General features: G+C 42.4%; 1 protein-coding gene across 3 annotated transcripts in view; it reads right to left on the reverse strand.

Moving 5' to 3' along the window:
- RCBTB2 (RCC1 and BTB domain containing protein 2) overlaps positions 1 to 5947 on the reverse strand; it is a 44388-nt gene extending 38441 nt beyond the window's left edge. The window contains exon 1 of one of the 3 annotated variants that reach the window (XM_063595957.1): positions 5928 to 5947. The gene's annotated coding sequence lies outside the window, so the exon portion shown is untranslated. Of the gene's footprint in view, positions 1 to 5173; positions 5261 to 5541; positions 5681 to 5927 lie in introns of those variants that run through there. The other 2 variants (XM_008963828.4, XM_063595956.1) reach the window with 2 other exon arrangements.
- Positions 5948 to 6860: the final 913 nt, after the last annotated feature.

Consider the following 6860-nt stretch of genomic DNA (forward strand, 5'->3'; position numbering starts at 1 on the left):
TGCCTTGCAATATAAATAGAAAATGGAATGATAAGTAACCTCTCCAAGCAGAAGTTCCTGCCACTGATCTCTGTCTTTAAAGGTTCCAAATGGGACACTCGGTGGCCAGTAGTTCAAGTCTGTACAAAAGTAATGTTTCAAAGCCAAATATATATCAAGTAAGGTAATCTGTCACATGACATTTCCTATTTCAGCTGTTTTCCTAATTGTACGGTTCACTAATTTATTTTTAAAGTATCCCTGTTTGGGGCAGATAACTCCTTATTTCTATATATTCTATGTTGAGAGTTTTCTCTACACTTTTAAAAACTACACAGTTGAAGACTACTGAACAAGGGGACACTCTTTTGATAATGTGATAAACACATTCATTCTTAATCCTCACATAAAGTCAAATAATTCATTTGCCTGTACAAAAGATATAACAGGCAGTCTGTACATATTATTTGTGGTAAAGTAATCAGTATTAATCAGTGTATCTGCTACACAATGTGTTATATTACTCGGTAATACCTCTGACCTAAAAAATGAGTTAAGCTGATTATGGGACATAGGTTCATTTGCCTAATTCATTCAACAAATATTAATTCAGTGCCTGCAGTAGGCACTGAATTGAAAGCAAATACATGAGAGCAAACAGAATAACGTAGAGCAAAACAATATCCAGCTCTCTTAGGGACTTCTATCCACATTACCCCAACCCAATGGTAGGTTTTAAATGCTGATATTTTGCAGTTAATCAGGGGCTTCTAAATGCTAATAATTCTTCTTTAGAAGTGATTACAGAAGAAGGGGTGAAAAAAAATAGCAATTCCTGCAGAGAAGTCCCAGTATTACATATTTTAAAATTCAACTTAATGAGATCAACTCTAAAGCTATGCTTGAGAAACACATTGATATTTTTAGAATTCTCTCAATATAGAACTCTATGCTTAAAATTATCCCATCTGGGTGGGTAACACATTTGATGATGCTTTTATAATCAAAAGAAACAGGAAATTAAATAATATCGATATCTTTTAGGGTACCAGCATGCAGTTTACAGCATCGGTGTGTTAATGAGCTGCAGACCACATAAATTTCGATAGGATAATGATGGTTCCCAAATATATCCTTAGGTGAGTCATTAGATAGTATCTTTAATAGCTTTTTAAGGGTCATCTTCAAGTTATAAATAATATAAATACATATACAATAAAACATGATCCCAGTTTTCACTTGCAAAAAGGGATAGTGTTAGCTGTAATATTAGCTCCACTTAAATGAGATGTCTAAAATCAATGACAAGTAACAGTAAAATACCTACATGGCTAATTAAAATGGAACAATTATAAACAGGACGGACAAAACTAAAACACTAAAAGCATAACTAAAACTAGCACACAACCTCAAAGGAAATGGTATTGTCATATGTTCATGAAAAACAGAAAACTGTTGTGTAGAATACAGAAACCCTGTTGCTATTTTAATTACTTGTTTTTTTAAAAAGTTTTCCAAATTTCAACAAGAGTGATGAGTCAGATCTTCAGTACAAAGCAAAGCGGTATTTAATTGAAAAGATTACTGAGCTTGACAACTTCGGTCTTTTCAGCCACACACGGCAAAAGTGTCATTTTCAAATATGAAAAATAACCAACATAAATGATAAAAATATTTTTAAGTTGTTATATGCACTAATGTGAGTTGAGACTTGAGATCTCATTTGTAAATCCATTTTAAATCTAGGTCCTTATAGATTTAATCCAATTTTTCAAAAAAAAATCTGAACACGCCTGCTACAGAGATCCTAATTGTTAAAGATCTTTGACCCACAGCATATATATTCCTTCAACATGGCAGGCCCTCTTGGCCTTGGCTCATTTCCACTTGAGATTGGTTTTGTTCAGTATTATATACATGCATACACGCAGCATAATACAGGACATATTATAATGCAGTCAAAATTTATGTTTTATTCACATACTATCTCCTACTGGTACTTGTTAGCTCAAAACATCTTCCATAGGGAGATATCCATAAGAGATATTAGCTCAGGCCAATTAGCAAGGCTGAAGACGTAAAAGAAACCCACTCTAATGTCAAATTAATGCTGAAAAATTATTATGGTTTAAGTTTCCTGGAAACTTTCACGTTGTTAGAATGTGATCACCATGTGAACTAGATACATGTTCCTTCCAGACAATGAAAGCTGGAAGTATCATCTCAGCCTTCCATTGATGGACATTATCAATATCCCTTACCAGGAGGCAAGCCATCCACTCCTTTGAAGTAAAATCTCCAAGTAGAACTCTCTTTTAGTCTTTAACAAGAGTCCTTAATGTCACTCTGTAACCCCAATAATTCCTGGTCTCCAATCTGCCTTTTCCTGGACAATTTTAATCTGTAGCAATATTTATTTATTTATTTATGAGATGGGGTCTTACTCTATTGCCCAGACTGGAGTGCAATGGTGTGATCATGACTCACTGCAGCCTCAACCTTCCCGGCTCCAGTGGTCCTCACACTACAGCCTCCCAAGTATCTGAAACTACAGGTGTGTGCCACCATGCCTGGCTCATTTTTTTTTGTTGTTCGTTTTTCTGTAGAGACAGAGTTCTGCCATGTTGTCCCGGCTGGTCTCTAACTCCTGGGCTCAAGAAGATTTGACTGCCTTGGTCTCCCCCAAAGCGCTGCGATTACAGGTGAGCCACCGCGCCCGGCCTGATTTGTAGTAATTTAAATCCAAGTAAACCTCAACAGTAGCAGTATCTTGGGGCATTTAAATTTTACTTTAACCAACTGATAAAACCAAACTTGAATATGACAATTTCATAGGGCATAAGCAAATTCCATGGACTCCTTACATTTATGGTCCTAGATTAATAATATTTTGGTGTTTGAACAGAGTATTTGTAATCTATGTAAGTAAAGGACATGAGGGGAAACACACTTTACTTTCTAAAATTATTCCTCTCCATCACCCTCTTTCTCTAAGCCTTCTTTAATTATGGATTGAAATTTAGTTAGGTCTATCTGGTTCATTCAGATACCTCTAAGAGAGGTCATTTAATACCTTATAGCATAACATCACACCAAGTGATTTAAGCTCCTCTCCTACACAGTTTCAAATACAGAAAAGCAATGATCATTCTTAGAAAAGATCTTCACTAGTCATTCACAGTCAGAGGGACATTTAGAAGCAACTGCAAAAACTGTGGAGACAACGTAGTTTTTCTCAGCACAATTTACATAGATGTCTGGCTAGCTCTTCCTTGTAAAAGTCCAGTGTCTTCATTTGATGTGCTAAGTTAAACTGTAAACTCCTGAATAATTTGAACTCTTATTTGGGAAAAAAATGTTTTTTCACCTATATACTATAAAAAATGGTGACGTTTATTACAAGGGTCATGCCGTGGGCTCCCATAAAAGACATTGTAGAGCACGATAAAGAACGTTTTCTCCCAGAAGAACATTTATTTCTAAAACCCAGTTCCCCATGTTAAACATCACCTTTGGTTTATCCTTCAGACTCACCGTACCCATGATGTTTAAAATTGCAACCCACACCTGCACTCCCAATTCCCTTTCTCTGTTCTCCTTTTTCATTTTTTCATAGCATTTGTACTTTTCTAACCTAATATACAAATATGTTTTTTATCATTCTTTGCTAGAATGTAAGCTCCAGAGGGAAGGGATCTTTGTCTCTTTTGTTCATTGATGCATCCCAAGCATCAAGGACAGGACGTGATAGAAAATCAATTTTTGTTGAATAAATGAATGAATCTAGGTTGAGCTCAGTAAAAAAATATCTCTGGAGTAAGTTAGTTTCCAATTTTATTTCTACAATTAACAAATACCTTCTGAGCTTCAATTATGGTGGAGATAGATTGATCATACCCTTACAAATATATAATATCAGATGGTGATTAAGTGCTACAAAGCCGAACCAGCAGTACAAGAGTTTGGAGAGCCAGACATTTTAGGTGAGGTAGTCACCTCTCTGAAATGATGGCAATTGTTTCAAGACTTAAATAAAGTTCTGTGCCATGCAGATTTGCGAAGAGTGGGAAAGTGAGCATTGAGCATACTGGAAATACCAAACGCAGACGCCCTGGGATGAGGGTCCGCTTGGCGAGCCCAGCAAGAGCAATAAGGCCTGAGTGGTGGAAGTGGGGTATGCAAGAACGTATCATTCTTGTTGCTTTTACCTGCTGCTTAATAACACGCATGTACTGTCTAGCAGGAAATAAAGAGATTACGTTTCACCTAGAATACTCATTCTCCGAGCCTAAGTGGCTCTTCTATTCCAGCCCCCAAATATCTGTATCAGCACATCATATAAGATTACAAAGCACAGAGTAATGACATTGTTAGAAACTCTTCACAGTAGCCCCAGGAGTCACGAAACTGACTTAACTAAGACCCACTGTCTAGTAAGGTGTAAAACCCAGCAGGAACGCAATACTAGGAAGGTGCAAAGCCAGGAGGCTCAATAAACGTTAAACAGTGTCTGGGGGAAAGAGCAACGATCCAGAGCACTGTTTGTGAACTCAACCACTTTTATTCAGCTCTGACAAGGTAAGTCGCCAAGCGCGGTACAAAGTAGCTCCACGAAATGCGTTTTGTTATAGTCCTGGTCTCGAACTGTTGCAACATTTTATGTAATTTTTGCAAAGAATAAAAGCAAAAAGTTCATTCTAAATTCGCCTTCCAACTCAGTTCTTTCTCCGCCAAGACGGAGCACTTGGAAAGTTTTCAATGTCTGAAAACCTCTATTTCCAGGGCTGAGCAGAGCACTATGTTGCGGCTTAAGACGCTCGGCGATTTCTTCCAATCCCTCCACAGTTCCAAAACGGCTTCACCTAACAAAGTCAAACTTTTCGCGCTATTCCTGGACATCAGGACCAAATGTCGAAAGCATATACTGCCACTGAGTTAGTGAGCCGGGCCGGTGCCCGGGACCTGGGGTACTAGATTTATGGGACGGGAGCCTAGGGGTCGAGGCCACAGAAATGAAAACATCGGCAACATATGCAGTGCAGCGAGTGGGTTAGGAGGGAGAAACTTCAGGCAGAACGCTCCCTCGGGACCTGTGACGCCCCCCCGCCCCAGCCACACCAGACGCGTGAGCTTAGGATGAGAGCGGCCTCCGAGCAGATGATCACCCTGGAACGACGCCAAACGCGACCCCTACCAGAGGACTCGCGCATGCGCAGCGCAGCCTGGGCCGGCGGCCTGGGCAGGATGTAGTCGCAGAGCAGCGCACCGGGCCCACGCCAGCGGAATTGCGCATGCGCAGGGCCGCCTCTGCCTGCGGCCTGGGCTGGGTGTAGCCCCAGAACCTAGCTCTTAACTCCCGCCAGCAGTTTTACGCATGCGCGACGACGCCTAGGCCTGTGGCACGGTCGCGGCTCTAGTCCCCTGGGCCCCTCAGCTGTCTCTGGCGGGGAGGTCGGGCCGCAGGGGCGGGGAGGGGTGGCCTCCCCCAGTGGTACCTGACAGCATCCCACGTCACGGCCGCGATCCCCCTCGGCTTCCCACACCACTCCTCCACCCTCTTACCTCCTCGCAGGCCGGAGCCTTGTCCGCTCCGCCTCCTGGGTAGCGGTTACTGCACGGTCAGGGGCCCGGCGCCGCGACGAGTTGGCGCCTCCCCCTGAAACGGCCCGGCCTCGGCGGGATGCGCTCGGGTGCCCGGCCGAGAGGGAAACGAAGGGAGCGCAGACGAGAGGAGGGGGCTGGCGACGGCGTCTCGCCCCTCCTCTCCTCCCTAGGCTGCCCACCGCCGCCCCTCCCCTTTCTCGCAGACGCCCCCTCCCCTCGGAGTTGACCCCCGGGAGTCTCCCATTGGGGCCGCCTCCGCTTTTCCAGGGAGTTCCTCCGTGGGTCACCCCCACCTTCTCCAGGGTTATGTTCTCGCAAATTTTGGGAATTTGTGGATACCCGACCTAGAAGGATGAGGCGTGTATGATGCTGAGAGCAACCTTTTCCACAGCCCCTCTCCTCCAGCCTGCCCCAGCTTTTCTTCTATTGCTGGCCCCTCTATCTGGGAGCTCCGATCACTTCACGTTTTCACCCCATTGCTGTGGGGCGGAAGTCTTGTAGCCCCCTGTAGTACAAATGCTGAAATAATGAGGATGTGTGCTGGGGGGTTCAGGGGGATGACCTCAGTTACCTTGGGGCCAAGGGCTTCGAAAACAGCCACCTTCTCCCCTTATGATTATATTTTGCAGTAATTTATTATATTACACTGCACTTCTGTTGGCCTTTGTAGATTTAAGTAAAATGCACCACAACTTTGCAGTGTGCAATAATTTCTTCCACTGCACTACACTTAAATTGACCTGAGTGGGTTTTGGTAAAATGCTCAACAATTAAATGTTATTAGCTATTCCTGTGAAGTAAGGGGCTTGCTTTTATACTGGCTGTTTCATGAGGACATTGGTTCCTCTACAGTGTAGAGCCAAAAGTAGTAAAGCCAAAGAGAAAAACTGACATTCCAAACCACAGTGACCGTGTCAGTCTGTTTCGTCTGGCTTTTGTCATTTCTTCGGAAAAACATCATTCTAAAATGTATAACTGCCTTTCTGCTACATAGGGCAGACATTTATCTCTATTCTCTGAGCATAGCCCACTGAGCCTCAGAAGGAGGCACGCAAAATGGTACACAGGTATTTCTTGTAGAGCTCTAAATGGAAGAAAAAGTAAGTATACATTAACAGGAAGTTGCAGAGATAGTGCAGAGAGGCATCGTGTGCCTGCCCCAAGTTTCTCCATTGGTTACATCTTATCAATGAAAGAAATTTATGAGTTAAACAGGTTTGCTCTCAGAAAAAGCTCACTTCAGTGATGATAGCTGGCTTTTTTTTTTTAAGCACCTA

Source organism: Pan paniscus, chromosome 14 (genome assembly GCF_029289425.2).
Source record: "Pan paniscus chromosome 14, NHGRI_mPanPan1-v2.0_pri, whole genome shotgun sequence".
Lineage (NCBI taxonomy): Eukaryota > Metazoa > Chordata > Mammalia > Primates > Hominidae > Pan > Pan paniscus.